This window comes from Solanum lycopersicum, chromosome 5 (genome assembly GCF_036512215.1).
Source record: "Solanum lycopersicum chromosome 5, SLM_r2.1".
NCBI classification, from domain to species: Eukaryota; Viridiplantae; Streptophyta; class Magnoliopsida; order Solanales; family Solanaceae; genus Solanum; species Solanum lycopersicum.
Genome location: NC_090804.1, coordinates 63524701 through 63536703, shown reverse-complemented (window position 1 = coordinate 63536703; position 12003 = coordinate 63524701).

Below are 12003 nucleotides of genomic sequence, written 5' to 3'. Positions count from 1 at the left end.
TGACAACCTCTCATACCATGCTCTAGGAGCTTGCTTCAGACCATACAGAGCCTTATTCAATTTGAACCCATGATCTGGTAGCTCAGCATCTTCAAAACCAGGAGGTTGTTTGACAAATACTTTCTCTTTCAGATCTCCATTTAGAAATGCACTTTTGACATCCATCTGATACAGCTTGAATCCCATGAATGCAACAAAAGCTATTAGAATTCTAATAGCCTCCATCCTAGCAACATGTGCAAAAGTCTCATCATAATATATTCCTTCTTCTTGATTGTATTCTTGAACCACCAACCTAGATTTGTTTCTAGTGATCACTCCATTTTCATCTAGCTTGTTTCTGAACACCCATCTGATTCCGATTACTGTTCTGCCTACAAGTCGAGAAACCAGGTACCATACCTTGCTTCTTTCAAATTGATGAAGTTCTTTTTGCATAGAGTTGATCCAAACTGCATAACTTAATGCTTCTTTCACATTCTTGGGATCAATAGATGATATGAATGCTGAGAATGCAACTAGATTTCTTGTTTTTGATCTAGTATGAATTCCAGAGTTCAAGGGAGAGATAAGATTATCAAGAGGATGTGATGAACTATGTTTCCATCCTGGTCTTGGAGCAGACTGGTTGAGCTGATCAACATGTTCTTCTTCATCATGAGTGTTATCATTTTCTGGGGAGTTTGATGTACTCTGATGGAATTCAGAGTAGTACCAGGTACCTCATCACACTTTTCCACTTTATCAGCCTCTTCAGGTAGACTATGATTTTGATCATCAAGGTCATTTTTCAATTGTTGATCTGCATCAGCTTCACTTCTTTCAATTTTCTGTGAATTGAACAGCTTGATCACATCATCTTCATCATTTGATCCATTATTTTTCAAGTTTCCATCTTCATCAAATACAACATGAATGCTTTCTTCAGTGCATTTGAGTTCGTTTGTTGAATATTCTGTAAGCCTTACTCGATGAAGAGTATCCAACAAATACTCCTTCATCACTCCTAGGATCAAATTTTCCCAGATCATCCTTTCCATTGTTCAGCACAAAACATCTGCATCCAAATGCTCTAATATAGCTCCGCATAGGCTTTCTGTTGTTGAGCAACTCATAGGAGGTCTTATTCAAAACAGCTCTTATCAGACACCAGTTGGTAACATGACATGCTGTGTTGACAGCTTCAGCCTAGAAATTTTGAGGAAGATTTGACTCAATAATCATAGTTCTAGCAATGTTCACCAAGGTTCTGTTTTTTCTTTCCACCACTCCATTTTGTTGAGGAGTTCTTGGAGCAGAAAAATTATGACTCGTGCCATTCTCCATGCAGAATTTATCCAGTTTTGAGTTCTCAAACTCAGTTCCATGATCAGATCGAATGCTACAAATCACTTGATTCAATTTAGTTTGAATCATTTTGAAAAACACCACCAGTTCTTCAAGTGTTTCTACCTTTGATTTTAAGAATCTTGTCCATGTATATCTTGAATAATCATCAACTATCAGCAGAATGTATTTCTTGCCATTTCTGCTTTGAACCTTCAAAGGTCCACATAAGTCCATGTGTAACAACTCCAGTGTTCTTGATGAGGTTACTTGCTTTTTGGGCTTAAAGGATGATCTGATTTGTTTTCCTTTGACACAAGCTTCACATATTTTATTTTCAGCAAATTTCAGTTTTGGCAGACCTCGGACCAGGTCCTTAGAAATCAGTTTGTTCAATAAAGATGAGCTCACATGCCCTATCCTACAATGCCATAGATTAACATTTTCATTTTGAGCACTAAGACATGTCAGGTCATCTCCATGAGACGTTTATAAGTTGGCCACATACATGTTTTTACTTCTGAAAGCAGTGAGAATTACCTTCTTTGTAGTTAGACTAACCACAGTGCCTCAGAAGTAAACTTGACTTTATTTTCTTTGTCACAGATTTGAGACACGCTCAAAAGACTGTACTTCAACCCATCAACATGATACACATTGTCAATTGAATCTTCAAGAGACCTTCCCACTTTACGAACTCCCAAAATGTACCCCTTCTTTCCATCACCAAAAGAGACACCTCCTCCCTGAAGTGTCTTGAGTGAGAGGAAATTTTTGATGTCACCAATCATATGTTTAGAGCATCAACTGTTCATATACCAACATTGACTGCTGCTGCTCTCACTCACCTGCACCAAGAATTACTTGTTTAGATTGGGAACCCATTTCAATTTGAGTTCCCAAAAGGCAGACAGAGGAGTGATCAGATTGTATTTAGTCCAATAGGGTAGTTTTGGAAACTGTCTAACAAAAGACATCGGAGTAGTGACAAATTTTTTCTTTGAAAATCTATCAGTTGAAACAGGCTTTTGAGGACCAGGTCTCTCTTTTGATAAGTTTTGTCTTTCAGCATAATTAGAGAGTCTTTCATGGGAGTTTCTCCAGCCAGCACACTCTCCCTTTAAGTGCCCATTTTTACCACAATGAAGACAAAGCAGATTGTCAGACACAAACATATACTTACTGTGAGGATTAAAATGAGGAGTGATGTTGCATTTGACAACAACTTAGAGGATTTTGTCCACTTAAGAGATTTTTTAAGTTCTTCCTTAAGTTTGACAATATCCTTTTCTAATTTGTTGCTCTTCTCCAAAGACAATCCCAGATTTTTCTCAGAGTTTTTCAATTTTTCTTGAATTTAAACTTGTAAACCATTTGACATTCCATTTAGCTTTTCAGCTTCTTCAGTTATCTGATTCAATTGGTTTTTAAGTTCAGTGTTATCAGACTCTAGAGACACCATTTTTGACATTTTCTCCTCCAGTTTAACTTTGTTTTCAGTTAAACTGTCAAGTTCAGCATTCATGATGTCTCTCTCAGAGGTTAACTCAATTACAGAATCAATCATAACTTTTGCCAATGTTCTCAATTTTTTAAGAGAATAATTATTCAGATTATTTTTCTTATCAAGAAGAGTTACCTTATCATCCTCTTCTTTATTTTCTGTATGAGCCATAAGAGCAAACATTTCATTGAAAATGGTTTCCTCTTCATGCACAGCCACCATAGACATATCATTTGGTTCATCAGGATCTTCTGAATCACTTGAAGAGTCACCCCATGCAGCAAGATCCTTTTTGACCACATAGTCAGCAGTGGCCTTTCGATCACTCTTACCAAGTACCAGGTCTCTTCTCTTCTCTTTGTCACTTCTTGGTTTTTGATGTTCCTTGTTTTCATTTTTGAGCAGAGGACACTCTCTAATAAAGTGTCCAGCTTTTCCATACTTGTAACATGTATCACTTTGAGTAGCATTTCGAGGACCATTTGTTCCTCTTTTAAAACCTTTGTTCTTTCTCACAATTTTTTGAAATCTGTTGATGAGATATGCCATATCATCATCACTGGAATATTCATCTTATTTGTACTTCAACATCAATCACTTATCCTTTTTGACTTCCTTGTTTGATAAATCATGATTTCGATTCATCTCATGTGCCTTCAGATTTCCAATGAGAGCATCCATTGTCAGCACCTTCAAATCTTTAGCTTCTGTGATGGCATCAACCTTGCTTTCCTAGGATTTTGGAAGAATTTGAAGTATTTTTCTGACTTGTTTGCTCATGTTGATAGGTTCACCAAGACTTCTCAGCTTATTAGTAATGGAGGACAATTTTGTGAACATTTCATGAATGATTTCTCCTTCCTTCATTTTGAAGTTTTCATACCGTGTGGTAAGCATATAAATCTTTGATTCTTTGACTTGTTCAGTTCCTTCATGAGCTGTCTTTAAAGAATCCCAGATTTCTTTAGCAGACTCACAAGCTGAAACACGATTGAACTCGTCAGGTCCTATCCCACAAACAAGAAGAGTTTTTGCCTTGTAGACCTTTTCTATCTTTTTTCTATCAGCTTCATCGTATTTCTGTCTAGGATTTGGAACAAGACTAGTTTTCTCTCCATCCTTTTCTTCTATCATTGGAATAAACGGTCCATTAAGTACAATATCCCATAACTCACTATCTTCAGCCATGAGGAAATCATGCATTCTAACTTTCCACCAACTGTAGAAATGTCCATGGAAACGAGGAGGTCTTGTTGAAGACTGACTTTCTTCTAGATTAAGTGGAGCAGCCATTCTAGAACAGATATCACTTCCTTGAAGTTAGCCAAATAGAGAGTGTCTGCTCTGATACCACTTGATAGAATATGTGCCTTCACTGAACAGACAATGGACCAGGTCCCTTACTACACTAATAAGTATGAACAGAAAGTTAAATGCAGTTTGAACCAACACAATGATTTTACGTGGGAACCTCCTTGCTTAAGGGAGTAAAACTACGACCTGTCTCACAGGATTTTCAATCGTTTTCACTAATCTTCAAAAGCAAAAGTAAAACACGATTACAACAAATGTGGGAAGAAGTTTTTAATCTCACGTTCAAGCAATAGTCTCTATTGCTTAACAAGCCTAAGTAGAAATGAATCTACCCACTAAGCTATCCCACTTAGACAACTTAGAATTTCAACACTACCCACTGATTTCTTTATAGTTTTAGGAATAATTTACAATGTAAGAACAAGAGAATATATTTTTGAACAACTACACTAAATGCTCCAGAGATTTTTGCTGTTCTTGGAATAATTTTTGCCGTTTTCTTGGTAATAGCCTTTGCAAGAGTTCTTGAAAAGTTCTTTGTCAAGTTGCAAAAACTGCAAATGATGTTTAGGAAAGTGTCTTTTATATGGACAAGTCACTTTCCTTAAACTTTTTGCCATTGGTTGGAGAAGTCCCACTTTCTGACACCGTTGGGAAGAGTGCACCTACTTTCTGTACCTTCTCCAGCTGGCAGTCAACCGGCTCGTCACATTGAGAGCCTGGTACCTTTACAGGGTCCCTGAGTTTGTTTTCATCTTCAACACTCAGGTAAGAAACCTGGTACCTTCGCAAGGTCCCTAAGTTTGTCAATCATTAAAACTGTAAATAACACCATCTAGAATAGTCATCAACCAATGTAAGAAAAAACTTCATCTTATTGTGACTTGCAACTTTGTAGGGTCCCCATACATCTATATGAACTAAATCAAAACATTTTGAACTCCAGTGTTACTAATGGAAAATGGTAATCGAACTTGTCTAGCCAATGGACAAATATTAAAACATTGTAACTGAAACTTCCTATTATTAGCAAAGATATCTATCTTTCTAATAACATTCATAGGGATGTGACCTAATTTTTAATGCCAAACTTCCCCCTCATCAGAATCCTGGACTGCTGTAGTAGCAATACTTTTATGATGTTGTCCAGTGTTTATCAGTTGAGGAGACTTTAAAATGTATAAACCACCATCATCTTTACCAATCTCCTTCACTTTCCCAGTGAGAAGATCCTGGAGAAGGAAGAAATCAGGATAAAACATAGCACAACAATTCAATTGTCTAGTTAGTTCAGCCACTAAAAGAAGATTGAAGTTAAAATCTGGCATACATAAAACATTTTTAGCTATATCACCTTCTTGTAGTTTAGAACAACCTGAATGTGTGACTAGAGATGAATCAACATTTGGAAGTTGAACATGTCCTGAACTCATCACTGTTGATTCATGAGTCAATACATTCTTAGTTCCCACCATATGATTAGTTTCTCCACTATCAACAGTCCAATCAAAACTAGAGGAATTGAACTTAGTGTTTCCTGCAAAATTACCTGCTGCATTGGCATTAATGTTGGTAGATGTTGCATTTCCTTCATGAATCAATGGTTTGTTAAACATCTGAAGGACTTGCTTATACTGATCAGGTGTAAACTGTGGCACTGAACTAGCTCCAAAATGTGAACCATATTGTTGTTGTGACTGTTGTGTTGAAGGAACAAAACAACTATTATCATTTGAATTCTCTAGGACTCCTCAATCTGTTGACACATTATTAGTTAATCTTTTCCCTTTGTAATTGATAGGATAACCTATTAATTAGAAACAAACATCCTTCAAATGCCCATACTTATGACAATGAGTACAATATTTCAGCTTGTTGCAATCAACTCTACTGTGACCCTTCAGTTCACAGTGATTACAATACAAATATCCACTCCTTTGTGGTTTATGAGGTTTCATATTTCCTTGACTTCGATAACCTTGACTCCCAGAACCATTACTTCCAGAACCATTGCCTCCAGATCTACTGGAAAAAATGATGCAATAGAATCTAATTGTCCGGCTAAGGTGTAGTGATCTCCACATAACTCCCTTTGGCTTTCATCTTGAATTATCATAGCATAACATTGATTAACAGTAGATGGAACACTCATCATAAGAATCTGACTTCTAGCATGACTATAATTGTCATTCAAACCCATTAAAAATTGCAAAAGCTTTTGTCTAAGCATGCTATCAATTTACTCTTTAGATCTATCACAATTACAAGAGGGAGGTGGAACAATTGAGTCGAATTCATCCCATCGATCCTTTAACTTTGAATAATAAACTGATACAGGGGAAGTACCTTGAGAATGTATGACAATTGATTTGTGCAGATGAAAATTCTGGACATATTCACCTTATCAAAACGTTTCTTCAAATCACTCCAAACTAGTGCCGCATTAGAACGAAATACGATTCCACTCAACAAATTCTTGCTCACATTATTCATCAGCCATGAGAGTACCATAGCATTACATCGATCCCACTGTTTCTTCTCAGAATCAACTATATAATTTTCACGTTTGATGCTTCCATCAACAAACCCCAATTTATTCTTAGTCAACAGAGTCAATTCCGTTGCCCTGCTCCATAAAGTGTAATTCTCCATGCCTGTGAGTTAAATTCCAATTTGAACAGCTCCTGGTACATCAGAAGATGACAAAAACAGAGGATGAGCATGGTCAATTTTGTTCGCCATTGATGCCTCCTCGGATCTGCAAACTCAGCTATCAATCGAAGCTAGAAAATCACCAGGAACCGCATTCCATGCTCTGATACCATAACAAATTGTTGATTGAATGAAACCTAAGTAATTTGGGAGTATAGAAGAAGAAGAAGACTAATGAAATATGTTGTTGCTTTTATTCATCTCATACAGAATGAATGAGAGAAATGATATATCAGCTTACAGTGCTAACATATATATATATATATATATATATATATATATATACAATTACACTGTAACTAACTAACAGCTAATGAGCCAATAGGATACTGACAGCTGGATAACAAATTTGGCACAATAATAACTAACTAAGCAATACTCAACTAACTACTAATTAACTCTTAGGAACACTCTTATCATACTCCTCAATAGTCTTTACCGGCAGTATTTAAATGTCATTAGAACCAATATCGCTAAAGGCTTAAAGACATATACAAAGAGTGACAATTGCCGCTAAAAATACATATTTAGCGGCAATTGCCGCTAAAAATATTTTTGTTGTAGTGGGAGAGATGTGCGCAGACATGGATGCTGCTAGAGTTTCCACCATTGTCGCCTTATTAAATTATCTAGAATGTTGAATCCATTTCGTATCATTTAAATCAAACTTGTTTGAACTCCGTAAGAAAATTCTTTTTTACTGCAAATAGACCACTTAATTATCAATCTCAAATCTTCATTAATCAACTAGATACATATCAAAATTGACATGTTATGCTAAATTTTATTAGTTATTCAATCATCGATAAATTAATATTATTGTCGATGTTAACTACAACGATGATGATGTCGAGCACATAGTTGGCTCTACTTCATTTGTCCCTATTGCCTCTATTTGTCCCTTCTCACTCCTTTCCTCTCACTTTTTTCACATTGTTTTTTAGATTCTCCCACAAGCAAAGCTCGAAAATCAAATCGAGCTCCGCCACATGTAAAAATATGTTTAGTGCATGAAAGTATGATGATAATACAGAAGAAAAAGATAAAAGGAAATATAAAAAAGGAATTGAAAAAGAAAAGAAGTTTAATAATATACTTTTTATTGAGAATTTTGTAATTTCAGAACAATTATCATAAAACCAAAACAAAAAATAAATTATCTTAAACTTCTAAAAATAATCTATGATTTAAGATAACTATCATTTTTAAAAAAAAATTATGATAGATAATTTGAAAAACATTTTGAAGGTGCCCTGTAATATCAAAATATTATCAACCTATTTTGTTTAAATAAATGTTTATTTAAATGTACAATCTAGTACATTAGATTTGATGGTTGTTATATATTCCAGCTCATGATATTGTAGTTTATATTGTGATAAGATTCTCTGTTTTATTTGATGCACCAATGAGCATTGGGTAAACTTGGGTAAAATAACACAATAACAAAAATGGCCCCTCAAATTTGGATCATCTAAATGGGGGATTTTCATCATTTAAAATTTATTAAAAGTGATTTATCTTTATATTTAATAAAATTAAATTTTGTTGAAGGTGCACTTTTTGCTATTTTTTAAAATCTATTTGTTATTTGTTAGTCTACAACATGCCATGCTTACCCATATTTGGTAGAGTTTATTAGAAATCATCCCATTTCATCATCAAATACTTTGTACTTTTTTTAATCATAGAATTAATAAAATGTCATTCTTGCCCAATTATTTAGAAAATAATTTCTGGATAGCAATCAAATTAGCTTTAGATAACCTTGTTGTCTTAACTAAGTAGCTTTTATGACTTTTTGCACAACTCAACATGCTTGGTTAGGATTCTCCATATGAATTCACACACCCTAAAGAGTATATGAATAATTTTTTTAAAACATCACCGACACTATAATAAAAGAAATATTTAATAGTAATAATTTTTTTCTTCAGAAAAACGTCTAGCGATAATTGAGTGTCATTGTTTTCGGATCAAGTCGTTAAAGATTTAACAATATTTATATAGTGTGTTAATTGTAACTACTCATATTATTTTACTATTGTTGAATATAATACAACAACAATTACTGCCGCTAAATGATTGTCGCAAAATGTTTTTATTTGTTATTGTAATCTACACCATCTGTCCATGGAAACAAAGTTTATCCCAAACAATGAGTGTTCTTTTAGCCATAATACATAAATGTGTTATTTAATTTGATTTCATTTCATATTATGCATTCTAACTTTGGGTTTGCATAAAAAGACGCTTAAATTTTTATAAAGTTGAACAATTGGACACATGAGTCTATGTGGAATAATACACGTAGGACACAAATATCCATGTAGGATATCACGTAGGACGTGCGTATCTATTTGTTCAACTTTATATAAGTTTAAGTGTCCGCTTATTTAAATATTGAAGGACATAAATGTGAAATGAGTCCAAGTTAAAGAATATATTTATGTATTATGCATTTTAAAAAAAAATTCACTACAACAAACAAGATATTTAAAGCCATTTATTTTTTCTTTCGCGAAAATATTTAATGATAATTGAATTAATGTCATTGTATATATATTGTGTTAATTAAATATCTAAAGTCGCTTAACTATTTATCGATATTTATGTAATATTTTTAATTATAATACTCATATTATAGTACTGCTGTTAAATATAATACAATAACAATATATATTATTGTCGTTTCTTTTAAACTAAGAAATTTTCATTAATAAATAAAAGAACCTTCAAAGAAGAGTACAAGTATGGGGGCTAGACCTTATCTTATCGAGGTATTCGATGATCATCATAGAATTATAGTATTCTCTATAATGATATTACAAATGAAGATACTTAAGTAATGCAAGATATAAAAGTCAGAGAATAAGATTGAATTATTAGCCTCAAACTTCAATTTATATATGTATGAACTAAAAAAGATAGTTTGCCCATCAAAAGTAATTTGAGGTAATTTATTCGTATCTTCTTCTTCAACTCTATCCAAAAACACTTGATAGTTCATCAATTCTTCTTGAATTTATTGGATCTTGTTAAAGTTTTTTATACTGTCATATGATTTTTCTTTGCTAGTCGCATTGGTAGATGCCTTGGAATAAATTCTTCAGTCACCTTACCATCCCAACTGTGTTGTCTTCCATGTGTCTTTTTTTTCACTTCTTTGTTGTCTTGGTGAGAGATACCCTTCCTTCGCCACCTTATCAAAACATATGTCCAACATATCTTCCTCATCATCCCCGTCGGACATGTATGTTCCCAATTCATTATCGTAACTTGCAGTTGGACTAATTCCTGAAACTATAGCTTTTTGATCATGAATCTGAGCCAATACTCCAATATCTTTGGTGTTTATGGACATACTCTTTGTTGGAATTCTACCCTCCTGAATTCTTCAAAGGAATACGTACAAATAACGTTTTTCTGTTTTTTTGAAACTTTAACGATAAATAATTCGGGTAACACTTTGTATTATTTATAAACTTCAAACAATACAACGATTACAAAGCTATGTAATATAAGGAATTATAAACTCTAATTCTTGGAGGAATTATAAACTCTAATTCCTAGCTAAGAAATTATAAACTCTAATTTCTAGCTACACAAAGACACAAAAACCCCCGGTTTTATTTCTTCTAATGTTGTTCAAGTTCTACAACTTGTCGAACAACTACTACTCACAAATCTCAGATAATAATCAAAACTCTTAGTTACAATCTTACAACTTTTTCTTCACAATTGCAACACTCCAAATAAATCTCAAAATTCTCTCAAACCTCTTGATCATGTTTTGATCTTCTCTCTATGTAAGTGCACAATCTTTTCTGATGAAAATAGCTTCCTACTTATAGATCAGAAAATCAGAAAATCCTTGTTTGATTCAACTTTGTCTTTGCCGCTACACAAACCTTATTGAACTCAACTTAGACTTCTTATTTATTTTTGTTGCAACAATTAACAAATTACGCTACTTCTTTCCTTATCCTACTTGGAAGTAATTTTCATACATTAAGTTGACTTTCTAACAATTATCAAGCTATACTTAAGTTTAGAATCCTCCTTCCAGTAAGTTTGGAGTCTTCCTTCCAGTAAGTATGAATCAAGTTTGCTCCATTATACATCTTTGTCAGTCGTCGAAATAAACACGTTCAGCCGCAACCGCTTATACGTTCTTCTTCAACTTGCTGCCGCATTAGGACTTTGTATTATAGAACTTGGGTTAGGTTTGTTCTTCAGCTTTGTCATTAATGATTCCCTGTTGAACCCAATTTTCTTTAAATAGATTACTTCTTAAACTATGTCGCCTCAAGCTATTTTCTTAAACAAGTAGGAATAGTTTCTTTATCACTGCCGCCATAAAGAAACCTTGTAGCATTAGGACTTCTCTTTGTACTTTGCATTGAAAGGAAACTTCTTACATGATTTTCCTTATTTAGCTTACAAAAACTGTTTTCCTTTTGAAGGCAATTTTCCTTAATTAGGTAGTCGCTGCCTCAAGAAAACTTATGCTCATTTTTCCTGAAATAAATAGGAAATATTTCTGGAATCCCATTTAGAGTTGGACTAACTGAAACATGTTTTTACTACCTGTTCTACGCAGCTTGTTCCACACAACTTGTTCTAGGCAACTTTGTCATAGTTCAAAACAACGTCTTTTCACAGTCTTTTATTCTTTAGAAAAATTCAAATCGTTTTTAGCTTTCTCTGAATTCGAAAAAACCATGATAGGTGTATTTGGACTGATTTCTTTACCAATTATCTGTTGAGTTTTAGCAAGTGTGAATGGGAAAATAAAAGAGAGAATATGAAAAGTGAGAGAACTACTTTGGAGGGAAAATGAAAAGTCATTTGCAAATACAAATGAAAAGTCATTTCTCCCATATCGGCAAAAGAAATGGAAATTGTTGTCCTTATAGAAGGAAACACTTACATTACTTCTTTAAAAGAGATAAGAAGAAGATTCCCCCTCGCGCCGTCGTCGTCGTCGCTCGCTCGGCTCGGCTTTGGCTTTGGCTTTGGCAAATGATGTGATTGATTTACTTTTCCGAAAAGTTGTTATTTTTTCCAAAAGACACAACTTTCTGGATAAAATGGGTCTATTTCTTTAACAGGTTAATCCGTTTTATCTTGGGAGAAATTAATCC